Here is a 26,750-nt window from a genome sequence, read left to right on the forward strand (position 1 = left end):
TCCCTTGTCTCCCTCTTGTGGCCTCCTGGAGGCAACTAGCTGTGCAAAAAAAAGACAGCCTGGCGGCCGGCTGTTGCAGTGTTGCCCTCTCAGGCAACACTGAGTGACTGACTGAGCCTCACCGTCTTATATAAAGTTCAGACGGAACTTTGCACGTGTCATAGTGGAGCCCTCAGGATTCCAGAGCCAGCTTTCTGACATCATAATGGGGCCTCAGAGATAAAAGCCTGGGCCCAGGCAGTGTTGGTCAGTGCTGCTCAGCAGGCAGCACTGGACTGGACTGGATTACAGCTGATACAAGGTGTGAAGGAACAAGGGGTGGCTGTGGGCATGCACTTGCTGCCGCTGCCAGTGTTTATCTGCATGGCAGCAGGGCATTTGGGCGTTGCCAGGAAGGCGTTTTTATGTAGATTCCTCCTCTTTCAGCACTGCATTGTGGTGCAAGCAAAAGAAGCAAATCCTGTCTGGCTTCCTCTCCGGCCTTTATTCACCTCCCGTGTAGCTGTGAGTGTGTGAGCCTGCAGGGCCCCATGGAATTGCCTAGAAGTAGGCTGAATCGCTGCAAGGGCTGAACAGCAGTATCGGGCAGGCTCGGGCAACGCGCGGCCCGTTCGGGTTATCGCTTCTCGGCCTTTTGGCTAAGATCAAGTGTAGTATCTGTTCTTATCAGTTTAATATCTGATACGTCCCCTATCTGGGGACCATATATTAAATGGATTTTTAGAACAGGGAGATGGAAATAGAGCTTGCTCTGTCCACTCCACGCATTGACCTGGTATTGCAGTATTTCCAGGACCGGTGCACCCTTTCCTTATGTGTTGACTAAAAGCAGATTCCAAAAGTGTTTTTTGTCTTTGCTATTGTTTCTGTCTTTCTGAAGGGATCTCCCCTTTTAATCCCATTATTTCAACACCTGTTGGACAATGCATGAGTGATAATGAGCTCATTGATTAAATGCAATTAATGAATAGATTGCCACCTCTTGTTGTGTGTCGTCTGTGTTTCTGTGTTTCCGGCATTTCACATTGGAACACCTCATTCACCTTCCTTGTCTTCTCTCCGCCCTCCCTTTTAGGTAAGTTAAAGAGCTGCACCTGAGCCAGCCACTGATTGATTGATTGATTGATTGATTGATTGATTGATTGATTGATTGATTGATTGATGCAGCACAACAGTCAAATAGTGGAGTAGAGTAGGGGAACAGCAAACAGCCAATAAAGCAGCCCGCCCGCTCGCCTGCCCGCCACAATGGACCTACCTGTGTACACTAGATGGATGTGATGGAATGTACTGTCGTCCCTACATTTCAAGAAGAAGTAAGAATTGCAGTTGCAACAAAGCCTTGCTTGCCTACAAAGAGAGCAGCAATTTGGATTTGTTACTATGTTACCTAGAAGAATAACAAACTGTGCAAGGATGGAGGTTGTAGGAGCAAGGAGAAGTTGTCTGTAAAGTTGGTGGATGCCTATTTTCCATTTTGCAGTCCCTTGTCTCCCTCTTGTGGCCTCCTGGAGGCAACTAGCTGTGCAAAAAAAAGACAGCCTGGCGGCCGGCTGTTGCAGTGTTGCCCTCTCAGGCAACACTGAGTGACTGACTGAGCCTCACTGTCTTATATAAAGTTCAGACGGAACTTTGCACGTGTCATAGTGGAGCCCTCAGGATTCCAGAGCCAGCTTTCTGACATCATAATGGGGCCTCAGAGATAAAAGCCTGGGCCCAGGCAGTGTTGGTCAGTGCTGCTCAGCAGGCAGCACTGGACTGGACTGGATTACAGCTGATACAAGGTGTGAAGGAACAAGGGGTGGCTGTGGGCATGCACTTGCTGCCGCTGCCAGTGTTTATCTGCATGGCAGCAGGGCATTTGGGCGTTGCCAGGAAGGCGTTTTTATGTAGATTCCTCCTCTTTCAGCACTGCATTGTGGTGCAAGCAAAAGAAGCAAATCCTGTCTGGCTTCCTCTCCGGCCTTTATTCACCTCCCGTGTAGCTGTGAGTGTGTGAGCCTGCAGGGCCCCATGGAATTGCCTAGAAGTAGGCTGAATCGCTGCAAGGGCTGAACAGCAGTATCGGGCAGGCTCGGGCAACGCGCGGCCCGTTCGGGTTATCGCTTCTCGGCCTTTTGGCTAAGATCAAGTGTAGTATCTGTTCTTATCAGTTTAATATCTGATACGTCCCCTATCTGGGGACCATATATTAAATGGATTTTTAGAACAGGGAGATGGAAATAGAGCTTGCTCTGTCCACTCCACGCATTGACCTGGTATTGCAGTATTTCCAGGACCGGTGCACCCTTTCCTTATATGTTGACTAAAAGCAGATTCCAAAAGTGTTTTTTGTCTTTGCTATTGTTTCTGTCTTTCTGAAGGGATCTCCCCTTTTAATCCCATTATTTCAACACCTGTTGGACAATGCATGAGTGATAATGAGCTCATTGATTAAATGCAATTAATGAATAGATTGCCACCTCTTGTTGTGTGTCGTCTGTGTTTCTGTGTTTCCGGCATTTCACATTGGAACACCTCATTCACCTTCCTTGTCTTCTCTCCGCCCTCCCTTTTAGGTAAGTTAAAGAGCTGCACCTGAGCCAGCCACTGATTGATTGATTGATTGATTGATTGATTGATTGATTGATTGATGCAGCACAACAGTCAAATAGTGGAGTGGAGTAGGGGAACAGCAAACAGCCAATAAAGCAGCCCGCCCGCTCGCCTGCCCGCCACAATGGACCTACCTGTGTACACTAGATGGATGTGATGGAATGTACTGTCGTCCCTACATTTCAAGAAGAAGTAAGAATTGCAGTTGCAACAAAGCCTTGCTTGCCTACAAAGAGAGCAGCAATTTGGATTTGTTACTATGTTACCTAGAAGAATAACAAACTGTGCAAGGATGGAGGTTGTAGGAGCAAGGAGAAGTTGTCTGTAAAGTTGGTGGATGCCTATTTTCCATTTTTTAGTCCCTTGTCTCCCTCTTGTGGCCTCCTGGAGGCAACTAGCTGTGCAAAAAAAAGACAGCCTGGCGGCCGGCTGTTGCAGTGTTGCCCTCTCAGGCAACACTGAGTGACTGACTGAGCCTCACCGTCTTATATAAAGTTCAGACGGAACTTTGCACGTGTCATAGTGGAGCCCTCAGGATTCCAGAGCCAGCTTTCTGACATCATAATGGGGCCTCAGAGATAAAAGCCTGGGCCCAGGCAGTGTTGGTCAGTGCTGCTCAGCAGGCAGCACTGGACTGGACTGGATTACAGCTGATACAAGGTGTGAAGGAACAAGGGGTGGCTGTGGGCATGCACTTGCTGCCGCTGCCAGTGTTTATCTGCATGGCAGCAGGGCATTTGGGCGTTGCCAGGAAGGCGTTTTTATGTAGATTCCTCCTCTTTCAGCACTGCATTGTGGTGCAAGCAAAAGAAGCAAATCCTGTCTGGCTTCCTCTCCGGCCTTTATTCACCTCCCGTGTAGCTGTGAGTGTGTGAGCCTGCAGGGCCCCATGGAATTGCCTAGAAGTAGGCTGAATCGCTGCAAGGGCTGAACAGCAGTATCGGGCAGGCTCGGGCAACGCGCGGCCCGTTCGGGTTATCGCTTCTCAGCCTTTTGGCTAAGATCAAGTGTAGTATCTGTTCTTATCAGTTTAATATCTGATACGTCCCCTATCTGGGGACCATATATTAAATGGATTTTTAGAACAGGGAGATGGAAATAGAGCTTGCTCTGTCCACTCCACGCATTGACCTGGTATTGCAGTATTTCCAGGACCGGTGCACCCTTTCCTTATGTGTTGACTAAAAGCAGATTCCAAAAGTGTTTTTTGTCTTTGCTATTGTTTCTGTCTTTCTGAAGGGATCTCCCCTTTTAATCCCATTATTTCAACACCTGTTGGACAATGCATGAGTGATAATGAGCTCATTGATTAAATGCAATTAATGAATAGATTGCCACCTCTTGTTGTGTGTCGTCTGTGTTTCTGTGTTTCCGGCATTTCACATTGGAACACCTCATTCACCTTCCTTGTCTTCTCTCCGCCCTCCCTTTTAGGTAAGTTAAAGAGCTGCACCTGAGCCAGCCACTGATTGATTGATTGATTGATTGATTGATTGATTGATTGATTGATTGATTGATTGATTGATGCAGCACAACAGTCAAATAGTGGAGTGGAGTAGGGGAACAGCAAACAGCCAATAAAGCAGCCCGCCCGCTCGCCTGCCCGCCACAATGGACCTACCTGTGTACACTAGATGGATGTGATGGAATGTACTGTCGTCCCTACATTTCAAGAAGAAGTAAGAATTGCAGTTGCAACAAAGCCTTGCTTGCCTACAAAGAGAGCAGCAATTTGGATTTGTTACTATGTTACCTAGAAGAATAACAAACTGTGCAAGGATGGAGGTTGTAGGAGCAAGGAGAAGTTGTCTGTAAAGTTGGTGGATGCCTATTTTCCATTTTGCAGTCCCTTGTCTCCCTCTTGTGGCCTCCTGGAGGCAACTAGCTGTGCAAAAAAAAGACAGCCTGGCGGCCGGCTGTTGCAGTGTTGCCCTCTCAGGCAACACTGAGTGACTGACTGAGCCTCACCGTCTTATATAAAGTTCAGACGGAACTTTGCACGTGTCATAGTGGAGCCCTCAGGATTCCAGAGCCAGCTTTCTGACATCATAATGGGGCCTCAGAGATAAAAGCCTGGGCCCCTGGGCCCAGGCAGTGTTGGTCAGTGCTGCTCAGCAGGCAGCACTGGACTGGACTGGATTACAGCTGATACAAGGTGTGAAGGAACAAGGGGTGGCTGTGGGCATGCACTTGCTGCCGCTGCCAGTGTTTATCTGCATGGCAGCAGGGCATTTGGGCGTTGCCAGGAAGGCGTTTTTATGTAGATTCCTCCTCTTTCAGCACTGCATTGTGGTGCAAGCAAAAGAAGCAAATCCTGTCTGGCTTCCTCTCCGGCCTTTATTCACCTCCCGTGTAGCTGTGAGTGTGTGAGCCTGCAGGGCCCCATGGAATTGCCTAGAAGTAGGCTGAATCGCTGCAAGGGCTGAACAGCAGTATCGGGCAGGCTCGGGCAACGCGCGGCCCGTTCGGGTTATCGCTTCTCGGCCTTTTGGCTAAGATCAAGTGTAGTATCTGTTCTTATCAGTTTAATATCTGATACGTCCCCTATCTGGGGACCATATATTAAATGGATTTTTAGAACAGGGAGATGGAAATAGAGCTTGCTCTGTCCACTCCACGCATTGACCTGGTATTGCAGTATTTCCAGGACCGGTGCACCCTTTCCTTATGTGTTGACTAAAAGCAGATTCCAAAAGTGTTTTTTGTCTTTGCTATTGTTTCTGTCTTTCTGAAGGGATCTCCCCTTTTAATCCCATTATTTCAACACCTGTTGGACAATGCATGAGTGATAATGAGCTCATTGATTAAATGCAATTAATGAATAGATTGCCACCTCTTGTTGTGTGTCGTCTGTGTTTCTGTGTTTCCGGCATTTCACATTGGAACACCTCATTCACCTTCCTTGTCTTCTCTCCGCCCTCCCTTTTAGGTAAGTTAAAGAGCTGCACCTGAGCCAGCCACTGATTGATTGATTGATTGATTGATTGATTGATTGATTGATTGATTGATTGATTGATGCAGCACAACAGTCAAATAGTGGAGTGGAGTAGGGGAACAGCAAACAGCCAATAAAGCAGCCCGCCCGCTCGCCTGCCCGCCACAATGGACCTACCTGTGTACACTAGATGGATGTGATGGAATGTACTGTCGTCCCTACATTTCAAGAAGAAGTAAGAATTGCAGTTGCAACAAAGCCTTGCTTGCCTACAAAGAGAGCAGCAATTTGGATTTGTTACTATGTTACCTAGAAGAATAACAAACTGTGCAAGGATGGAGGTTGTAGGAGCAAGGAGAAGTTGTCTGTAAAGTTGGTGGATGCCTATTTTCCATTTTGCAGTCCCTTGTCTCCCTCCTGTGGCCTCCTGGAGGCAACTAGCTGTGCAAAAAAAAGACAGCCTGGCGGCCGGCTGTTGCAGTGTTGCCCTCTCAGGCAACACTGAGTGACTGACTGAGCCTCACCGTCTTATATAAAGTTCAGACGGAACTTTGCACGTGTCATAGTGGAGCCCTCAGGATTCCAGAGCCAGCTTTCTGACATCATAATGGGGCCTCAGAGATAAAAGCCTGGGCCCAGGCAGTGTTGGTCAGTGCTGCTCAGCAGGCAGCACTGGACTGGACTGGATTACAGCTGATACAAGGTGTGAAGGAACAAGGGGTGGCTGTGGGCATGCACTTGCTGCCGCTGCCAGTGTTTATCTGCATGGCAGCAGGGCATTTGGGCGTTGCCAGGAAGGCGTTTTTATGTAGATTCCTCCTCTTTCAGCACTGCATTGTGGTGCAAGCAAAAGAAGCAAATCCTGTCTGGCTTCCTCTCCGGCCTTTATTCACCTCCCGTGTAGCTGTGAGTGTGTGAGCCTGCAGGGCCCCATGGAATTGCCTAGAAGTAGGCTGAATCGCTGCAAGGGCTGAACAGCAGTATCGGGCAGGCTCGGGCAACGCGCGGCCCGTTCGGGTTATCGCTTCTCGGCCTTTTGGCTAAGATCAAGTGTAGTATCTGTTCTTATCAGTTTAATATCTGATACGTCCCCTATCTGGGGACCATATATTAAATGGATTTTTAGAACAGGGAGATGGAAATAGAGCTTGCTCTGTCCACTCCACGCATTGACCTGGTATTGCAGTATTTCCAGGACCGGTGCACCCTTTCCTTATGTGTTGACTAAAAGCAGATTCCAAAAGTGTTTTTTGTCTTTGCTATTGTTTCTGTCTTTCTGAAGGGATCTCCCCTTTTAATCCCATTATTTCAACACCTGTTGGACAATGCATGAGTGATAATGAGCTCATTGATTAAATGCAATTAATGAATAGATTGCCACCTCTTGTTGTGTGTCGTCTGTGTTTCTGTGTTTCCGGCATTTCACATTGGAACACCTCATTCACCTTCCTTGTCTTCTCTCCGCCCTCCCTTTTAGGTAAGTTAAAGAGCTGCACCTGAGCCAGCCACTGATTGATTGATTGATTGATTGATTGATTGATTGATTGATTGATTGATGCAGCACAACAGTCAAATAGTGGAGTGGAGTAGGGGAACAGCAAACAGCCAATAAAGCAGCCCGCCCGCTCGCCTGCCCGCCACAATGGACCTACCTGTGTACACTAGATGGATGTGATGGAATGTACTGTCGTCCCTACATTTCAAGAAGAAGTAAGAATTGCAGTTGCAACAAAGCCTTGCTTGCCTACAAAGAGAGCAGCAATTTGGATTTGTTACTATGTTACCTAGAAGAATAACAAACTGTGCAAGGATGGAGGTTGTAGGAGCAAGGAGAAGTTGTCTGTAAAGTTGGTGGATGCCTATTTTCCATTTTGCAGTCCCTTGTCTCCCTCTTGTGGCCTCCTGGAGGCAACTAGCTGTGCAAAAAAAAGACAGCCTGGCGGCCGGCTGTTGCAGTGTTGCCCTCTCAGGCAACACTGAGTGACTGACTGAGCCTCACCGTCTTATATAAAGTTCAGACGGAACTTTGCACGTGTCATAGTGGAGCCCTCAGGATTCCAGAGCCAGCTTTCTGACATCATAATGGGGCCTCAGAGATAAAAGCCTGGGCCCAGGCAGTGTTGGTCAGTGCTGCTCAGCAGGCAGCACTGGACTGGACTGGATTACAGCTGATACAAGGTGTGAAGGAACAAGGGGTGGCTGTGGGCATGCACTTGCTGCCGCTGCCAGTGTTTATCTGCATGGCAGCAGGGCATTTGGGCGTTGCCAGGAAGGCATTTTTATGTAGATTCCTCCTCTTTCAGCACTGCATTGTGGTGCAAGCAAAAGAAGCAAATCCTGTCTGGCTTCCTCTCCGGCCTTTATTCACCTCCCGTGTAGCTGTGAGTGTGTGAGCCTGCAGGGCCCCATGGAATTGCCTAGAAGTAGGCTGAATCGCTGCAAGGGCTGAACAGCAGTATCGGGCAGGCTCGGGCAACGCGCGGCCCGTTCGGGTTATCGCTTCTCGGCCTTTTGGCTAAGATCAAGTGTAGTATCTGTTCTTATCAGTTTAATATCTGATACGTCCCCTATCTGGGGACCATATATTAAATGGATTTTTAGAACAGGGAGATGGAAATAGAGCTTGCTCTGTCCACTCCACGCATTGACCTGGTATTGCAGTATTTCCAGGACCGGTGCACCCTTTCCTTATGTGTTGACTAAAAGCAGATTCCAAAAGTGTTTTTTGTCTTTGCTATTGTTTCTGTCTTTCTGAAGGGATCTCCCCTTTTAATCCCATTATTTCAACACCTGTTGGACAATGCATGAGTGATAATGAGCTCATTGATTAAATGCAATTAATGAATAGATTGCCACCTCTTGTTGTGTGTCGTCTGTGTTTCTGTGTTTCCGGCATTTCACATTGGAACACCTCATTCACCTTCCTTGTCTTCTCTCCGCCCTCCCTTTTAGGTAAGTTAAAGAGCTGCACCTGAGCCAGCCACTGATTGATTGATTGATTGATTGATTGATTGATTGATTGATTGATTGATTGATTGATTGATTGATTGATTGATTGATGCAGCACAACAGTCAAATAGTGGAGTGGAGTAGGGGAACAGCAAACAGCCAATAAAGCAGCCCGCCCGCTCGCCTGCCCGCCACAATGGACCTACCTGTGTACACTAGATGGATGTGATGGAATGTACTGTCGTCCCTACATTTCAAGAAGAAGTAAGAATTGCAGTTGCAACAAAGCCTTGCTTGCCTACAAAGAGAGCAGCAATTTGGATTTGTTACTATGTTACCTAGAAGAATAACAAACTGTGCAAGGATGGAGGTTGTAGGAGCAAGGAGAAGTTGTCTGTAAAGTTGGTGGATGCCTATTTTCCATTTTGCAGTCCCTTGTCTCCCTCTTGTGGCCTCCTGGAGGCAACTAGCTGTGCAAAAAAAAGACAGCCTGGCGGCCGGCTGTTGCAGTGTTGCCCTCTCAGGCAACACTGAGTGACTGACTGAGCCTCACCGTCTTATATAAAGTTCAGACGGAACTTTGCACGTGTCATAGTGGAGCCCTCAGGATTCCAGAGCCAGCTTTCTGACATCATAATGGGGCCTCAGAGATAAAAGCCTGGGCCCAGGCAGTGTTGGTCAGTGCTGCTCAGCAGGCAGCACTGGACTGGACTGGATTACAGCTGATACAAGGTGTGAAGGAACATGGGGTGGCTGTGGGCATGCACTTGCTGCCGCTGCCAGTGTTTATCTGCATGGCAGCAGGGCATTTGGGCGTTGCCAGGAAGGCGTTTTTATGTAGATTCCTCCTCTTTCAGCACTGCATTGTGGTGCAAGCAAAAGAAGCAAATCCTGTCTGGCTTCCTCTCCGGCCTTTATTCACCTCCCGTGTAGCTGTGAGTGTGTGAGCCTGCAGGGCCCCATGGAATTGCCTAGAAGTAGGCTGAATCGCTGCAAGGGCTGAACAGCAGTATCGGGCAGGCTCGGGCAACGCGCGGCCCGTTCGGGTTATCGCTTCTCGGCCTTTTGGCTAAGATCAAGTGTAGTATCTGTTCTTATCAGTTTAATATCTGATACGTCCCCTATCTGGGGACCATATATTAAATGGATTTTTAGAACAGGGAGATGGAAATAGAGCTTGCTCTGTCCACTCCACGCATTGACCTGGTATTGCAGTATTTCCAGGACCGGTGCACCCTTTCCTTATGTGTTGACTAAAAGCAGATTCCAAAAGTGTTTTTTGTCTTTGCTATTGTTTCTGTCTTTCTGAAGGGATCTCCCCTTTTAATCCCATTATTTCAACACCTGTTGGACAATGCATGAGTGATAATGAGCTCATTGATTAAATGCAATTAATGAATAGATTGCCACCTCTTGTTGTGTGTCGTCTGTGTTTCTGTGTTTCCGGCATTTCACATTGGAACACCTCATTCACCTTCCTTGTCTTCTCTCCGCCCTCCCTTTTAGGTAAGTTAAAGAGCTGCACCTGAGCCAGCCACTGATTGATTGATTGATTGATTGATTGATTGATTGATTGATTGATTGATTGATTGATTGATTGATTGATTGATGCAGCACAACAGTCAAATAGTGGAGTGGAGTAGGGGAACAGCAAACAGCCAATAAAGCAGCCCGCCCGCTCGCCTGCCCGCCACAATGGACCTACCTGTGTACACTAGATGGATGTGATGGAATGTACTGTCGTCCCTACATTTCAAGAAGAAGTAAGAATTGCAGTTGCAACAAAGCCTTGCTTGCCTACAAAGAGAGCAGCAATTTGGATTTGTTACTATGTTACCTAGAAGAATAACAAACTGTGCAAGGATGGAGGTTGTAGGAGCAAGGAGAAGTTGTCTGTAAAGTTGGTGGATGCCTATTTTCCATTTTGCAGTCCCTTGTCTCCCTCTTGTGGCCTCCTGGAGGCAACTAGCTGTGCAAAAAAAAGACAGCCTGGCGGCCGGCTGTTGCAGTGTTGCCCTCTCAGGCAACACTGAGTGACTGACTGAGCCTCACCGTCTTATATAAAGTTCAGACGGAACTTTGCACGTGTCATAGTGGAGCCCTCAGGATTCCAGAGCCAGCTTTCTGACATCATAATGGGGCCTCAGAGATAAAAGCCTGGGCCCAGGCAGTGTTGGTCAGTGCTGCTCAGCAGGCAGCACTGGACTGGACTGGATTACAGCTGATACAAGGTGTGAAGGAACATGGGGTGGCTGTGGGCATGCACTTGCTGCCGCTGCCAGTGTTTATCTGCATGGCAGCAGGGCATTTGGGCGTTGCCAGGAAGGCGTTTTTATGTAGATTCCTCCTCTTTCAGCACTGCATTGTGGTGCAAGCAAAAGAAGCAAATCCTGTCTGGCTTCCTCTCCGGCCTTTATTCACCTCCCGTGTAGCTGTGAGTGTGTGAGCCTGCAGGGCCCCATGGAATTGCCTAGAAGTAGGCTGAATCGCTGCAAGGGCTGAACAGCAGTATCGGGCAGGCTCGGGCAACGCGCGGCCCGTTCGGGTTATCGCTTCTCGGCCTTTTGGCTAAGATCAAGTGTAGTATCTGTTCTTATCAGTTTAATATCTGATACGTCCCCTATCTGGGGACCATATATTAAATGGATTTTTAGAACAGGGAGATGGAAATAGAGCTTGCTCTGTCCACTCCACGCATTGACCTGGTATTGCAGTATTTCCAGGACCGGTGCACCCTTTCCTTATGTGTTGACTAAAAGCAGATTCCAAAAGTGTTTTTTGTCTTTGCTATTGTTTCTGTCTTTCTGAAGGGATCTCCCCTTTTAATCCCATTATTTCAACACCTGTTGGACAATGCATGAGTGATAATGAGCTCATTGATTAAATGCAATTAATGAATAGATTGCCACCTCTTGTTGTGTGCCGTCTGTGTTTCTGTGTTTCCGGCATTTCACATTGGAACACCTCATTCACCTTCCTTGTCTTCTCTCCGCCCTCCCTTTTAGGTAAGTTAAAGAGCTGCACCTGAGCCAGCCACTGATTGATTGATTGATTGATTGATTGATTGATTGATTGATTGATTGATTGATTGATTGATTGATTGATGCAGCACAACAGTCAAATAGTGGAGTGGAGTAGGGGAACAGCAAACAGCCAATAAAGCAGCCCGCCCGCTCGCCTGCCCGCCACAATGGACCTACCTGTGTACACTAGATGGATGTGATGGAATGTACTGTCGTCCCTACATTTCAAGAAGAAGTAAGAATTGCAGTTGCAACAAAGCCTTGCTTGCCTACAAAGAGAGCAGCAATTTGGATTTGTTACTATGTTACCTAGAAGAATAACAAACTGTGCAAGGATGGAGGTTGTAGGAGCAAGGAGAAGTTGTCTGTAAAGTTGGTGGATGCCTATTTTCCATTTTGCAGTCCCTTGTCTCCCTCTTGTGGCCTCCTGGAGGCAACTAGCTGTGCAAAAAAAAGACAGCCTGGCGGCCGGCTGTTGCAGTGTTGCCCTCTCAGGCAACACTGAGTGACTGACTGAGCCTCACCGTCTTATATAAAGTTCAGACGGAACTTTGCACGTGTCATAGTGGAGCCCTCAGGATTCCAGAGCCAGCTTTCTGACATCATAATGGGGCCTCAGAGATAAAAGCCTGGGCCCAGGCAGTGTTGGTCAGTGCTGCTCAGCAGGCAGCACTGGACTGGACTGGATTACAGCTGATACAAGGTGTGAAGGAACAAGGGGTGGCTGTGGGCATGCACTTGCTGCCGCTGCCAGTGTTTATCTGCATGGCAGCAGGGCATTTGGGCGTTGCCAGGAAGGCGTTTTTATGTAGATTCCTCCTCTTTCAGCACTGCATTGTGGTGCAAGCAAAAGAAGCAAATCCTGTCTGGCTTCCTCTCCGGCCTTTATTCACCTCCCGTGTAGCTGTGAGTGTGTGAGCCTGCAGGGCCCCATGGAATTGCCTAGAAGTAGGCTGAATCGCTGCAAGGGCTGAACAGCAGTATCGGGCAGGCTCGGGCAACGCGCGGCCCGTTCGGGTTATCGCTTCTCGGCCTTTTGGCTAAGATCAAGTGTAGTATCTGTTCTTATCAGTTTAATATCTGATACGTCCCCTATCTGGGGACCATATATTAAATGGATTTTTAGAACAGGGAGATGGAAATAGAGCTTGCTCTGTCCACTCCACGCATTGACCTGGTATTGCAGTATTTCCAGGACCGGTGCACCCTTTCCTTATGTGTTGACTAAAAGCAGATTCCAAAAGTGTTTTTTGTCTTTGCTATTGTTTCTGTCTTTCTGAAGGGATCTCCCCTTTTAATCCCATTATTTCAACACCTGTTGGACAATGCATGAGTGATAATGAGCTCATTGATTAAATGCAATTAATGAATAGATTGCCACCTCTTGTTGTGTGTCGTCTGTGTTTCTGTGTTTCCGGCATTTCACATTGGAACACCTCATTCACCTTCCTTGTCTTCTCTCCGCCCTCCCTTTTAGGTAAGTTAAAGAGCTGCACCTGAGCCAGCCACTGATTGATTGATTGATTGATTGATTGATTGATTGATTGATTGATGCAGCACAACAGTCAAATAGTGGAGTGGAGTAGGGGAACAGCAAACAGCCAATAAAGCAGCCCGCCCGCTCGCCTGCCCGCCACAATGGACCTACCTGTGTACACTAGATGGATGTGATGGAATGTACTGTCGTCCCTACATTTCAAGAAGAAGTAAGAATTGCAGTTGCAACAAAGCCTTGCTTGCCTACAAAGAGAGCAGCAATTTGGATTTGTTACTATGTTACCTAGAAGAATAACAAACTGTGCAAGGATGGAGGTTGTAGGAGCAAGGAGAAGTTGTCTGTAAAGTTGGTGGATGCCTATTTTCCATTTTGCAGCCCCTTGTCTCCCTCTTGTGGCCTCCTGGAGGCAAATAGCTGTGCAAAAAAAAGACAGCCTGGCGGCCGGCTGTTGCAGTGTTGCCCTCTCAGGCAACACTGAGTGACTGACTGAGCCTCACCGTCTTATATAAAGTTCAGACGGAACTTTGCACGTGTCATAGTGGAGCCCTCAGGATTCCAGAGCCAGCTTTCTGACATCATAATGGGGCCTCAGAGATAAAAGCCTGGGCCCAGGCAGTGTTGGTCAGTGCTGCTCAGCAGGCAGCACTGGACTGGACTGGATTACAGCTGATACAAGGTGTGAAGGAACAAGGGGTGGCTGTGGGCATGCACTTGCTGCCGCTGCCAGTGTTTATCTGCATGGCAGCAGGGCATTTGGGCGTTGCCAGGAAGGCGTTTTTATGTAGATTCCTCCTCTTTCAGCACTGCATTGTGGTGCAAGCAAAAGAAGCAAATCCTGTCTGGCTTCCTCTCCGGCCTTTATTCACCTCCCGTGTAGCTGTGAGTGTGTGAGCCTGCAGGGCCCCATGGAATTGCCTAGAAGTAGGCTGAATCGCTGCAAGGGCTGAACAGCAGTATCGGGCAGGCTCGGGCAACGCGCGGCCCGTTCGGGTTATCGCTTCTCGGCCTTTTGGCTAAGATCAAGTGTAGTATCTGTTCTTATCAGTTTAATATCTGATACGTCCCCTATCTGGGGACCATATATTAAATGGATTTTTAGAACAGGGAGATGGAAATAGAGCTTGCTCTGTCCACTCCACGCATTGACCTGGTATTGCAGTATTTCCAGGACCGGTGCACCCTTTCCTTATGTGTTGACTAAAAGCAGATTCCAAAAGTGTTTTTTGTCTTTGCTATTGTTTCTGTCTTTCTGAAGGGATCTCCCCTTTTAATCCCATTATTTCAACACCTGTTGGACAATGCATGAGTGATAATGAGCTCATTGATTAAATGCAATTAATGAATAGATTGCCACCTCTTGTTGTGTGTCGTCTGTGTTTCTGTGTTTCCGGCATTTCACATTGGAACACCTCATTCACCTTCCTTGTCTTCTCTCCACCCTCCCTTTTAGGTAAGTTAAAGAGCTGCACCTGAGCCAGCCACTGATTGATTGATTGATTGATTGATTGATTGATTGATTGATTGATTGATTGATTGATTGATTGATGCAGCACAACAGTCAAATAGTGGAGTGGAGTAGGGGAACAGCAAACAGCCAATAAAGCAGCCCGCCCGCTCGCCTGCCCGCCACAATGGACCTACCTGTGTACACTAGATGGATGTGATGGAATGTACTGTCGTCCCTACATTTCAAGAAGAAGTAAGAATTGCAGTTGCAACAAAGCCTTGCTTGCCTACAAAGAGAGCAGCAATTTGGATTTGTTACTATGTTACCTAGAAGAATAACAAACTGTGCAAGGATGGAGGTTGTAGGAGCAAGGAGAAGTTGTCTGTAAAGTTGGTGGATGCCTATTTTCCATTTTGCAGTCCCTTGTCTCCCTCTTGTGGCCTCCTGGAGGCAACTAGCTGTGCAAAAAAAAGACAGCCTGGCGGCCGGCTGTTGCAGTGTTGCCCTCTCAGGCAACACTGAGTGACTGACTGAGCCTCACCGTCTTATATAAAGTTCAGACGGAACTTTGCACGTGTCATAGTGGAGCCCTCAGGATTCCAGAGCCAGCTTTCTGACATCATAATGGGGCCTCAGAGATAAAAGCCTGGGCCCAGGCAGTGTTGGTCAGTGCTGCTCAGCAGGCAGCACTGGACTGGACTGGATTACAGCTGATACAAGGTGTGAAGGAACAAGGGGTGGCTGTGGGCATGCACTTGCTGCCGCTGCCAGTGTTTATCTGCATGGCAGCAGGGCATTTGGGCGTTGCCAGGAAGGCGTTTTTATGTAGATTCCTCCTCTTTCAGCACTGCATTGTGGTGCAAGCAAAAGAAGCAAATCCTGTCTGGCTTCCTCTCCGGCCTTTATTCACCTCCCGTGTAGCTGTGAGTGTGTGAGCCTGCAGGGCCCCATGGAATTGCCTAGAAGTAGGCTGAATCGCTGCAAGGGCTGAACAGCAGTATCGGGCAGGCTCGGGCAACGCGCGGCCCGTTCGGGTTATCGCTTCTCGGCCTTTTGGCTAAGATCAAGTGTAGTATCTGTTCTTATCAGTTTAATATCTGATACGTCCCCTATCTGGGGACCATATATTAAATGGATTTTTAGAACAGGGAGATGGAAATAGAGCTTGCTCTGTCCACTCCACGCATTGACCTGGTATTGCAGTATTTCCAGGACCGGTGCACCCTTTCCTTATGTGTTGACTAAAAGCAGATTCCAAAAGTGTTTTTTGTCTTTGCTATTGTTTCTGTCTTTCTGAAGGGATCTCCCCTTTTAATCCCATTATTTCAACACCTGTTGGACAATGCATGAGTGATAATGAGCTCATTGATTAAATGCAATTAATGAATAGATTGCCACCTCTTGTTGTGTGTCGTCTGTGTTTCTGTGTTTCCGGCATTTCACATTGGAACACCTCATTCACCTTCCTTGTCTTCTCTCCGCCCTCCCTTTTAGGTAAGTTAAAGAGCTGCACCTGAGCCAGCCACTGATTGATTGATTGATTGATTGATTGATTGATTGATTGATTGATGCAGCACAACAGTCAAATAGTGGAGTGGAGTAGGGGAACAGCAAACAGCCAATAAAGCAGCCCGCCCGCTCGCCTGCCCGCCACAATGGACCTACCTGTGTACACTAGATGGATGTGATGGAATGTACTGTCGTCCCTACATTTCAAGAAGAAGTAAGAATTGCAGTTGCAACAAAGCCTTGCTTGCCTACAAAGAGAGCAGCAATTTGGATTTGTTACTATGTTACCTAGAAGAATAACAAACTGTGCAAGGATGGAGGTTGTAGGAGCAAGGAGAAGTTGTCTGTAAAGTTGGTGGATGCCTATTTTCCATTTTGCAGTCCCTTGTCTCCCTCTTGTGGCCTCCTGGAGGCAAATAGCTGTGCAAAAAAAAGACAGCCTGGCGGCCGGCTGTTGCAGTGTTGCCCTCTCAGGCAACACTGAGTGACTGACTGAGCCTCACCGTCTTATATAAAGTTCAGACGGAACTTTGCACGTGTCATAGTGGAGCCCTCAGGATTCCAGAGCCAGCTTTCTGACATCATAATGGGGCCTCAGAGATAAAAGCCTGGGCCCAGGCAGTGTTGGTCAGTGCTGCTCAGCAGGCAGCACTGGACTGGACTGGATTACAGCTGATACAAGGTGTGAAGGAACAAGGGGTGGCTGTGGGCATGCACTTGCTGCCGCTGCCAGTGTTTATCTGCATGGCAGCAGGGCATTTGGGCGTTGCCAGGAAGGCGTTTTTATGTAGATTCCTCCTCTTTCCGCACTGCATTGTGGTGCAAGCAAAAGAAGCAAATCCTGTCTGGCTTCCTCTCCGGCCTTTATTCACCTCCCGTGTAGCTGTGAGTGTGTGAGCCTGCAGGGCCCCATGGAATTGCCTAGAAGTAGGCTGAATCGCTGCAAGGGCTGAACAGCAGTATCGGGCAGGCTCGGGCAACGCGCGGCCCGTTCGGGTTATCGCTTCTCGGCCTTTTGGCTAAGATCAAGTGTAGTATCTGTTCTTATCAGTTTAATATCTGATACGTCCCCTATCTGGGGACCATATATTAAATGGATTTTTAGAACAGGGAGATGGAAATAGAGCTTGCTCTGTCCACTCCACGCATTGACCTGGTATTGCAGTATTTCCAGGACCGGTGCACCCTTTCCTTATGTGTTGACTAAAAGCAGATTCCAAAAGTGTTTTTTGTCTTTGCTATTGTTTCTGTCTTTCTGAAGGGATCTCCCCTTTTAATCCCATTATTTCAACACCTGTTGGACAATGCATGAGTGATAATGAGCTCATTGATTAAATGCAATTAATGAATAGATTGCCACCTCTTGTTGTGTGTCGTCTGTGTTTCTGTGTTTCCGGCATTTCACATTGGAACACCTCATTCACCTTCCTTGTCTTCTCTCCACCCTCCCTTTTAGGTAAGTTAAAGAGCTGCACCTGAGCCAGCCACTGATTGATTGATTGATTGATTGATTGATTGATTGATTGATTGATTGATTGATTGATTGATTGATTGATTGATTGATGCAGCACAACAGTCAAATAGTGGAGTGGAGTAGGGGAACAGCAAACAGCCAATAAAGCAGCCCGCCCGCTCGCCTGCCCGCCACAATGGACCTACCTGTGTACACTAGATGGATGTGATGGAATGTACTGTCGTCCCTACATTTCAAGAAGAAGTAAGAATTGCAGTTGCAACAAAGCCTTGCTTGCCTACAAAGAGAGCAGCAATTTGGATTTGTTACTATGTTACCTAGAAGAATAACAAACTGTGCAAGGATGGAGGTTGTAGGAGCAAGGAGAAGTTGTCTGTAAAGTTGGTGGATGCCTATTTTCCATTTTGCAGTCCCTTGTCTCCCTCTTGTGGCCTCCTGGAGGCAACTAGCTGTGCAAAAAAAAGACAGCCTGGCGGCCGGCTGTTGCAGTGTTGCCCTCTCAGGCAACACTGAGTGACTGACTGAGCCTCACCGTCTTATATAAAGTTCAGACGGAACTTTGCACGTGTCATAGTGGAGCCCTCAGGATTCCAGAGCCAGCTTTCTGACATCATAATGGGGCCTCAGAGATAAAAGCCTGGGCCCAGGCAGTGTTGGTCAGTGCTGCTCAGCAGGCAGCACTGGACTGGACTGGATTACAGCTGATACAAGGTGTGAAGGAACAAGGGGTGGCTGTGGGCATGCACTTGCTGCCGCTGCCAGTGTTTATCTGCATGGCAGCAGGGCATTTGGGCGTTGCCAGGAAGGCGTTTTTATGTAGATTCCTCCTCTTTCAGCACTGCATTGTGGTGCAAGCAAAAGAAGCAAATCCTGTCTGGCTTCCTCTCCGGCCTTTATTCACCTCCCGTGTAGCTGTGAGTGTGTGAGCCTGCAGGGCCCCATGGAATTGCCTAGAAGTAGGCTGAATCGCTGCAAGGGCTGAACAGCAGTATCGGGCAGGCTCGGGCAACGCGCGGCCCGTTCGGGTTATCGCTTCTCGGCCTTTTGGCTAAGATCAAGTGTAGTATCTGTTCTTATCAGTTTAATATCTGATACGTCCCCTATCTGGGGACCATATATTAAATGGATTTTTAGAACAGGGAGATGGAAATAGAGCTTGCTCTGTCCACTCCACGCATTGACCTGGTATTGCAGTATTTCCAGGACCGGTGCACCCTTTCCTTATGTGTTGACTAAAAGCAGATTCCAAAAGTGTTTTTTGTCTTTGCTATTGTTTCTGTCTTTCTGAAGGGATCTCCCCTTTTAATCCCATTATTTCAACACCTGTTGGACAATGCATGAGTGATAATGAGCTCATTGATTAAATGCAATTAATGAATAGATTGCCACCTCTTGTTGTGTGTCGTCTGTGTTTCTGTCATTTCACATTGGAACACCTCATTCACCTTCCTTGTCTTCTCTCCGCCCTCCCTTTTAGGTAAGTTAAAGAGCTGCACCTGAGCCAGCCACTGATTGATTGATTGATTGATTGATTGATTGATTGATTGATTGATTGATGCAGCACAACAGTCAAATAGTGGAGTGGAGTAGGGGAACAGCAAACAGCCAATAAAGCAGCCCGCCCGCTCGCCTGCCCGCCACAATGGACCTACCTGTGTACACTAGATGGATGTGATGGAATGTACTGTCGTCCCTACATTTCAAGAAGAAGTAAGAATTGCAGTTGCAACAAAGCCTTGCTTGCCTACAAAGAGAGCAGCAATTTGGATTTGTTACTATGTTACCTAGAAGAATAACAAACTGTGCAAGGATGGAGGTTGTAGGAGCAAGGAGAAGTTGTCTGTAAAGTTGGTGGATGCCTATTTTCCATTTTGCAGTCCCTTGTCTCCCTCTTGTGGCCTCCTGGAGGCAACTAGCTGTGCAAAAAAAAGACAGCCTGGCGGCCGGCTGTTGCAGTGTTGCCCTCTCAGGCAACACTGAGTGACTGACTGAGCCTCACCGTCTTATATAAAGTTCAGACGGAACTTTGCACGTGTCATAGTGGAGCCCTCAGGATTCCAGAGCCAGCTTTCTGACATCATAATGGGGCCTCAGAGATAAAAGCCTGGGCCCAGGCAGTGTTGGTCAGTGCTGCTCAGCAGGCAGCACTGGACTGGACTGGATTACAGCTGATACAAGGTGTGAAGGAACAAGGGGTGGCTGTGGGCATGCACTTGCTGCCGCTGCCAGTGTTTATCTGCATGGCAGCAGGGCATTTGGGCGTTGCCAGGAAGGCGTTTTTATGTAGATTCCTCCTCTTTCAGCACTGCATTGTGGTGCAAGCAAAAGAAGCAAATCCTGTCTGGCTTCCTCTCCGGCCTTTATTCACCTCCCGTGTAGCTGTGAGTGTGTGAGCCTGCAGGGCCCCATGGAATTGCCTAGAAGTAGGCTGAATCGCTGCAAGGGCTGAACAGCAGTATCGGGCAGGCTCGGGCAACGCGCGGCCCGTTCGGGTTATCGCTTCTCGGCCTTTTGGCTAAGATCAAGTGTAGTATCTGTTCTTATCAGTTTAATATCTGATACGTCCCCTATCTGGGGACCATATATTAAATGGATTTTTAGAACAGGGAGATGGAAATAGAGCTTGCTCTGTCCACTCCACGCATTGACCTGGTATTGCAGTATTTCCAGGACCGGTGCACCCTTTCCTTATATGTTGACTAAAAGCAGATTCCAAAAGTGTTTTTTGTCTTTGCTATTGTTTCTGTCTTTCTGAAGGGATCTCCCCTTTTAATCCCATTATTTCAACACCTGTTGGACAATGCATGAGTGATAATGAGCTCATTGATTAAATGCAATTAATGAATAGATTGCCACCTCTTGTTGTGTGTCGTCTGTGTTTCTGTGTTTCCGGCATTTCACATTGGAACACCTCATTCACCTTCCTTGTCTTCTCTCCGCCCTCCCTTTTAGGTAAGTTAAAGAGCTGCACCTGAGCCAGCCACTGATTGATTGATTGATTGATTGATTGATTGATTGATTGATTGATTGATTGATTGATTGATGCAGCACAACAGTCAAATAGTGGAGTGGAGTAGGGGAACAGCAAACAGCCAATAAAGCAGCCCGCCCGCTCGCCTGCCCGCCACAATGGACCTACCTGTGTACACTAGATGGATGTGATGGAATGTACTGTCGTCCCTACATTTCAAGAAGAAGTAAGAATTGCAGTTGCAACAAAGCCTTGCTTGCCTACAAAGAGAGCAGCAATTTGGATTTGTTACTATGTTACCTAGAAGAATAACAAACTGTGCAAGGATGGAGGTTGTAGGAGCAAGGAGAAGTTGTCTGTAAAGTTGGTGGATGCCTATTTTCCATTTTTTAGTCCCTTGTCTCCCTCTTGTGGCCTCCTGGAGGCAACTAGCTGTGCAAAAAAAAGACAGCCTGGCGGCCGGCTGTTGCAGTGTTGCCCTCTCAGGCAACACTGAGTGACTGACTGAGCCTCACCGTCTTATATAAAGTTCAGACGGAACTTTGCACGTGTCATAGTGGAGCCCTCAGGATTCCAGAGCCAGCTTTCTGACATCATAATGGGGCCTCAGAGATAAAAGCCTGGGCCCAGGCAGTGTTGGTCAGTGCTGCTCAGCAGGCAGCACTGGACTGGACTGGATTACAGCTGATACAAGGTGTGAAGGAACAAGGGGTGGCTGTGGGCATGCACTTGCTGCCGCTGCCAGTGTTTATCTGCATGGCAGCAGGGCATTTGGGCGTTGCCAGGAAGGCGTTTTTATGTAGATTCCTCCTCTTTCAGCACTGCATTGTGGTGCAAGCAAAAGAAGCAAATCCTGTCTGGCTTCCTCTCCGGCCTTTATTCACCTCCCGTGTAGCTGTGAGTGTGTGAGCCTGCAGGGCCCCATGGAATTGCCTAGAAGTAGGCTGAATCGCTGCAAGGGCTGAACAGCAGTATCGGGCAGGCTCGGGCAACGCGCGGCCCGTTCGGGTTATCGCTTCTCGGCCTTTTGGCTAAGATCAAGTGTAGTATCTGTTCTTATCAGTTTAATATCTGATACGTCCCCTATCTGGGGACCATATATTAAATGGATTTTTAGAACAGGGAGATGGAAATAGAGCTTGCTCTGTCCACTCCACGCATTGACCTGGTATTGCAGTATTTCCAGGACCGGTGCACCCTTTCCTTATATGTTGACTAAAAGCAGATTCCAAAAGTGTTTTTTGTCTTTGCTATTGTTTCTGTCTTTCTGAAGGGATCTCCCCTTTTAATCCCATTATTTCAACACCTGTTGGACAATGCATGAGTGATAATGAGCTCATTGATTAAATGCAATTAATGAATAGATTGCCACCTCTTGTTGTGTGTCGTCTGTGTTTCTGTGTTTCCGGCATTTCACATTGGAACACCTCATTCACCTTCCTTGTCTTCTCTCCGCCCTCCCTTTTAGGTAAGTTAAAGAGCTGCACCTGAGCCAGCCACTGATTGATTGATTGATTGATTGATTGATTGATTGATTGATTGATTGATTGATTGATTGATGCAGCACAACAGTCAAATAGTGGAGTGGAGTAGGGGAACAGCAAACAGCCAATAAAGCAGCCCGCCCGCTCGCCTGCCCGCCACAATGGACCTACCTGTGTACACTAGATGGATGTGATGGAATGTACTGTCGTCCCTACATTTCAAGAAGAAGTAAGAATTGCAGTTGCAACAAAGCCTTGCTTGCCTACAAAGAGAGCAGCAATTTGGATTTGTTACTATGTTACCTAGAAGAATAACAAACTGTGCAAGGATGGAGGTTGTAGGAGCAAGGAGAAGTTGTCTGTAAAGTTGGTGGATGCCTATTTTCCATTTTTTAGTCCCTTGTCTCCCTCTTGTGGCCTCCTGGAGGCAACTAGCTGTGCAAAAAAAAGACAGCCTGGCGGCCGGCTGTTGCAGTGTTGCCCTCTCAGGCAACACTGAGTGACTGACTGAGCCTCACCGTCTTATATAAAGTTCAGACGGAACTTTGCACGTGTCATAGTGGAGCCCTCAGGATTCCAGAGCCAGCTTTCTGACATCATAATGGGGCCTCAGAGATAAAAGCCTGGGCCCAGGCAGTGTTGGTCAGTGCTGCTCAGCAGGCAGCACTGGACTGGACTGGATTACAGCTGATACAAGGTGTGAAGGAACAAGGGGTGGCTGTGGGCATGCACTTGCTGCCGCTGCCAGTGTTTATCTGCATGGCAGCAGGGCATTTGGGCGTTGCCAGGAAGGCGTTTTTATGTAGATTCCTCCTCTTTCAGCACTGCATTGTGGTGCAAGCAAAAGAAGCAAATCCTGTCTGGCTTCCTCTCCGGCCTTTATTCACCTCCCGTGTAGCTGTGAGTGTGTGAGCCTGCAGGGCCCCATGGAATTGCCTAGAAGTAGGCTGAATCGCTGCAAGGGCTGAACAGCAGTATCGGGCAGGCTCGGGCAACGCGCGGCCCGTTCGGGTTATCGCTTCTCGGCCTTTTGGCTAAGATCAAGTGTAGTATCTGTTCTTATCAGTTTAATATCTGATACGTCCCCTATCTGGGACCATATATTAAATGGATTTTTAGAACAGGGAGATGGAAATAGAGCTTGCTCTGTCCACTCCACGCATTGACCTGGTATTGCAGTATTTCCAGGACCGGTGCACCCTTTCCTTATGTGTTGACTAAAAGCAGATTCCAAAAGTGTTTTTTGTCTTTGCTATTGTTTCTGTCTTTCTGAAGGGATCTCCCCTTTTAATCCCATTATTTCAACACCTGTTGGACAATGCATGAGTGATAATGAGCTCATTGATTAAATGCAATTAATGAATAGATTGCCACCTCTTGTTGTGTGTCGTCTGTGTTTCTGTGTTTCCGGCATTTCACATTGGAACACCTCATTCACCTTCCTTGTCTTCTCTCCGCCCTCCCTTTTAGGTAAGTTAAAGAGCTGCACCTGAGCCAGCCACTGATTGATTGATTGATTGATTGATTGATTGATTGATTGATTGATTGATTGATTGATTGATTGATTGATGCAGCACAACAGTCAAATAGTGGAGTGGAGTAGGGGAACAGCAAACAGCCAATAAAGCAGCCCGCCCGCTCGCCTGCCCGCCACAATGGACCTACCTGTGTACACTAGATGGATGTGATGGAATGTACTGTCGTCCCTACATTTCAAGAAGAAGTAAGAATTGCAGTTGCAACAAAGCCTTGCTTGCCTACAAAGAGAGCAGCAATTTGGATTTGTTACTATGTTACCTAGAAGAATAACAAACTGTGCAAGGATGGAGGTTGTAGGAGCAAGGAGAAGTTGTCTGTAAAGTTGGTGGATGCCTATTTTCCATTTTGCAGTCCCTTGTCTCCCTCTTGTGGCCTCCTGGAGGCAACTAGCTGTGCAAAAAAAAGACAGCCTGGCGGCCGGCTGTTGCAGTGTTGCCCTCTCAGGCAACACTGAGTGACTGACTGAGCCTCACCGTCTTATATAAAGTTCAGACGGAACTTTGCACGTGTCATAGTGGAGCCCTCAGGATTCCAGAGCCAGCTTTCTGACATCATAATGGGGCCTCAGAGATAAAAGCCTGGGCCCAGGCAGTGTTGGTCAGTGCTGCTCAGCAGGCAGCACTGGACTGGACTGGATTACAGCTGATACAAGGTGTGAAGGAACAAGGGGTGGCTGTGGGCATGCACTTGCTGCCGCTGCCAGTGTTTATCTGCATGGCAGCAGGGCATTTGGGCGTTGCCAGGAAGGCGTTTTTATGTAGATTCCTCCTCTTTCAGCACTGCATTGTGGTGCAAGCAAAAGAAGCAAATCCTGTCTGGCTTCCTCTCCGGCCTTTATTCACCTCCCGTGTAGCTGTGAGTGTGTGAGCCTGCAGGGCCCCATGGAATTGCCTAGAAGTAGGCTGAATCGCTGCAAGGGCTGAACAGCAGTATCGGGCAGGCTCGGGCAACGCGCGGCCCGTTCGGGTTATCGCTTCTCGGCCTTTTGGCTAAGATCAAGTGTAGTATCTGTTCTTATCAGTTTAATATCTGATACGTCCCCTATCTGGGGACCATATATTAAATGGATTTTTAGAACAGGGAGATGGAAATAGAGCTTGCTCTGTCCACTCCACGCATTGACCTGGTATTGCAGTATTTCCAGGACCGGTGCACCCTTTCCTTATGTGTTGACTAAAAGCAGATTCCAAAAGTGTTTTTTGTCTTTGCTATTGTTTCTGTCTTTCTGAAGGGATCTCCCCTTTTAATCCCATTATTTCAACACCTGTTGGACAATGCATGAGTGATAATGAGCTCATTGATTAAATGCAATTAATGAATAGATTGCCACCTCTTGTTGTGTGTCGTCTGTGTTTCTGTGTTTCCGGCATTTCACATTGGAACACCTCATTCACCTTCCTTGTCTTCTCTCCGCCCTCCCTTTTAGGTAAGTTAAAGAGCTGCACCTGAGCCAGCCACTGATTGATTGATTGATTGATTGATTGATTGATTGATTGATTGATTGATTGATTGATTGATTGATTGATGCAGCACAACAGTCAAATAGTGGAGTGGAGTAGGGGAACAGCAAACAGCCAATAAAGCAGCCCGCCCGCTCGCCTGCCCGCCACAATGGACCTACCTGTGTACACTAGATGGATGTGATGGAATGTACTGTCGTCCCTACATTTCAAGAAGAAGTAAGAATTGCAGTTGCAACAAAGCCTTGCTTGCCTACAAAGAGAGCAGCAATTTGGATTTGTTACTATGTTACCTAGAAGAATAACAAACTGTGCAAGGATGGAGGTTGTAGGAGCAAGGAGAAGTTGTCTGTAAAGTTGGTGGATGCCTATTTTCCATTTTTTAGTCCCTTGTCTCCCTCTTGTGGCCTCCTGGAGGCAACTAGCTGTGCAAAAAAAAGACAGCCTGGCGGCCGGCTGTTGCAGTGTTGCCCTCTCAGGCAACACTGAGTGACTGACTGAGCCTCACCGTCTTATATAAAGTTCAGACGGAACTTTGCACGTGTCATAGTGGAGCCCTCAGGATTCCAGAGCCAGCTTTCTGACATCATAATGGGGCCTCAGAGATAAAAGCCTGGGCCCAGGCAGTGTTGGTCAGTGCTGCTCAGCAGGCAGCACTGGACTGGACTGGATTACAGCTGATACAAGGTGTGAAGGAACAAGGGGTGGCTGTGGGCATGCACTTGCTGCCGCTGCCAGTGTTTATCTGCATGGCAGCAGGGCATTTGGGCGTTGCCAGGAAGGCGTTTTTATGTAGATTCCTCCTCTTTCAGCACTGCATTGTGGTGCAAGCAAAAGAAGCAAATCCTGTCTGGCTTCCTCTCCGGCCTTTATTCACCTCCCGTGTAGCTGTGAGTGTGTGAGCCTGCAGGGCCCCATGGAATTGCCTAGAAGTAGGCTGAATCGCTGCAAGGGCTGAACAGCAGTATCGGGCAGGCTCGGGCAACGCGCGGCCCGTTCGGGTTATCGCTTCTCGGCCTTTTGGCTAAGATCAAGTGTAGTATCTGTTCTTATCAGTTTAATATCTGATACGTCCCCTATCTGGGGACCATATATTAAATGGATTTTTAGAACAGGGAGATGGAAATAGAGCTTGCTCTGTCCACTCCACGCATTGACCTGGTATTGCAGTATTTCCAGGACCGGTGCACCCTTTCCTTATGTGTTGACTAAAAGCAGATTCCAAAAGTGTTTTTTGTCTTTGCTATTGTTTCTGTCTTTCTGAAGGGATCTCCCCTTTTAATCCCATTATTTCAACACCTGTTGGACAATGCATGAGTGATAATGAGCTCATTGATTAAATGCAATTAATGAATAGATTGCCACCTCTTGTTGTGTGTCGTCTGTGTTTCTGTGTTTCCGGCATTTCACATTGGAACACCTCATTCACCTTCCTTGTCTTCTCTCCGCCCTCCCTTTTAGGTAAGTTAAAGAGCTGCACCTGAGCCAGCCACTGATTGATTGATTGATTGATTGATTGATTGATTGATTGATTGATTGATTGATGCAGCACAACAGTCAAATAGTGGAGTGGAGTAGGGGAACAGCAAACAGCCAATAAAGCAGCCCGCCCGCTCGCCTGCCCGCCACAATGGACCTACCTGTGTACACTAGATGGATGTGATGGAATGTACTGTCGTCCCTACATTTCAAGAAGAAGTAAGAATTGCAGTTGCAACAAAGCCTTGCTTGCCTACAAAGAGAGCAGCAATTTGTATTTGTTACTATGTTACCTAGAAGAATAACAAACTGTGCAAGGATGGAGGTAGTAGGAGCAAGGAGAAGTTGTCTGTAAAGTTGGTGGATGCCTATTTTCCATTTTGCAGT

General features: G+C 47.6%; 18 non-coding genes across 18 annotated transcripts; all 18 read left to right on the forward strand.

Moving 5' to 3' along the window:
- Window positions 1-618: 618 nt before the first annotated feature.
- Window positions 619-809, forward strand: LOC142714264 (U2 spliceosomal RNA). The gene has a single exon (XR_012870449.1). It is a non-coding gene; the product is annotated as a U2 spliceosomal RNA (small nuclear RNA).
- Window positions 810-2,101: 1,292 nt separating this feature from the next.
- Window positions 2,102-2,292, forward strand: LOC142714265 (U2 spliceosomal RNA). Its single transcript, XR_012870450.1, has one exon. It is a non-coding gene; the product is annotated as a U2 spliceosomal RNA (small nuclear RNA).
- Window positions 2,293-3,572: 1,280 nt separating this feature from the next.
- Window positions 3,573-3,763, forward strand: LOC142714220 (U2 spliceosomal RNA). The gene has a single exon (XR_012870410.1). It is a non-coding gene; the product is annotated as a U2 spliceosomal RNA (small nuclear RNA).
- Window positions 3,764-5,067: 1,304 nt separating this feature from the next.
- LOC142714266 (U2 spliceosomal RNA) lies at window positions 5,068-5,258 on the forward strand. Its single transcript, XR_012870451.1, has one exon. It is a non-coding gene; the product is annotated as a U2 spliceosomal RNA (small nuclear RNA).
- A 1,292-nt stretch (window positions 5,259-6,550) lies between these two features.
- Window positions 6,551-6,741, forward strand: LOC142714267 (U2 spliceosomal RNA). Its single transcript, XR_012870452.1, has one exon. It is a non-coding gene; the product is annotated as a U2 spliceosomal RNA (small nuclear RNA).
- Window positions 6,742-8,025: 1,284 nt separating this feature from the next.
- On the forward strand, window positions 8,026-8,216 carry LOC142714268 (U2 spliceosomal RNA). The gene has a single exon (XR_012870453.1). It is a non-coding gene; the product is annotated as a U2 spliceosomal RNA (small nuclear RNA).
- A 1,312-nt stretch (window positions 8,217-9,528) lies between these two features.
- On the forward strand, window positions 9,529-9,719 carry LOC142714269 (U2 spliceosomal RNA). The gene has a single exon (XR_012870454.1). It is a non-coding gene; the product is annotated as a U2 spliceosomal RNA (small nuclear RNA).
- Window positions 9,720-11,027: 1,308 nt separating this feature from the next.
- Window positions 11,028-11,218, forward strand: LOC142714270 (U2 spliceosomal RNA). Its single transcript, XR_012870455.1, has one exon. It is a non-coding gene; the product is annotated as a U2 spliceosomal RNA (small nuclear RNA).
- Window positions 11,219-12,522: 1,304 nt separating this feature from the next.
- On the forward strand, window positions 12,523-12,713 carry LOC142714271 (U2 spliceosomal RNA). The gene has a single exon (XR_012870456.1). It is a non-coding gene; the product is annotated as a U2 spliceosomal RNA (small nuclear RNA).
- Window positions 12,714-13,993: 1,280 nt separating this feature from the next.
- On the forward strand, window positions 13,994-14,184 carry LOC142714273 (U2 spliceosomal RNA). The gene has a single exon (XR_012870458.1). It is a non-coding gene; the product is annotated as a U2 spliceosomal RNA (small nuclear RNA).
- A 1,300-nt stretch (window positions 14,185-15,484) lies between these two features.
- On the forward strand, window positions 15,485-15,675 carry LOC142714275 (U2 spliceosomal RNA). The gene has a single exon (XR_012870459.1). It is a non-coding gene; the product is annotated as a U2 spliceosomal RNA (small nuclear RNA).
- Window positions 15,676-16,955: 1,280 nt separating this feature from the next.
- On the forward strand, window positions 16,956-17,146 carry LOC142714276 (U2 spliceosomal RNA). Its single transcript, XR_012870460.1, has one exon. It is a non-coding gene; the product is annotated as a U2 spliceosomal RNA (small nuclear RNA).
- Window positions 17,147-18,458: 1,312 nt separating this feature from the next.
- LOC142714277 (U2 spliceosomal RNA) lies at window positions 18,459-18,649 on the forward strand. The gene has a single exon (XR_012870461.1). It is a non-coding gene; the product is annotated as a U2 spliceosomal RNA (small nuclear RNA).
- A 1,276-nt stretch (window positions 18,650-19,925) lies between these two features.
- LOC142714278 (U2 spliceosomal RNA) lies at window positions 19,926-20,116 on the forward strand. Its single transcript, XR_012870462.1, has one exon. It is a non-coding gene; the product is annotated as a U2 spliceosomal RNA (small nuclear RNA).
- A 1,296-nt stretch (window positions 20,117-21,412) lies between these two features.
- LOC142714189 (U2 spliceosomal RNA) lies at window positions 21,413-21,603 on the forward strand. Its single transcript, XR_012870382.1, has one exon. It is a non-coding gene; the product is annotated as a U2 spliceosomal RNA (small nuclear RNA).
- Window positions 21,604-22,899: 1,296 nt separating this feature from the next.
- LOC142714226 (U2 spliceosomal RNA) lies at window positions 22,900-23,089 on the forward strand. Its single transcript, XR_012870416.1, has one exon. It is a non-coding gene; the product is annotated as a U2 spliceosomal RNA (small nuclear RNA).
- Window positions 23,090-24,393: 1,304 nt separating this feature from the next.
- LOC142714190 (U2 spliceosomal RNA) lies at window positions 24,394-24,584 on the forward strand. The gene has a single exon (XR_012870383.1). It is a non-coding gene; the product is annotated as a U2 spliceosomal RNA (small nuclear RNA).
- A 1,304-nt stretch (window positions 24,585-25,888) lies between these two features.
- Window positions 25,889-26,079, forward strand: LOC142714191 (U2 spliceosomal RNA). Its single transcript, XR_012870384.1, has one exon. It is a non-coding gene; the product is annotated as a U2 spliceosomal RNA (small nuclear RNA).
- Window positions 26,080-26,750: the final 671 nt, after the last annotated feature.

Source organism: Rhinoderma darwinii, unplaced genomic scaffold (assembly GCF_050947455.1).
Source record: "Rhinoderma darwinii isolate aRhiDar2 unplaced genomic scaffold, aRhiDar2.hap1 Scaffold_4416, whole genome shotgun sequence".
Classification (NCBI taxonomy): domain Eukaryota; kingdom Metazoa; phylum Chordata; class Amphibia; order Anura; family Rhinodermatidae; genus Rhinoderma; species Rhinoderma darwinii.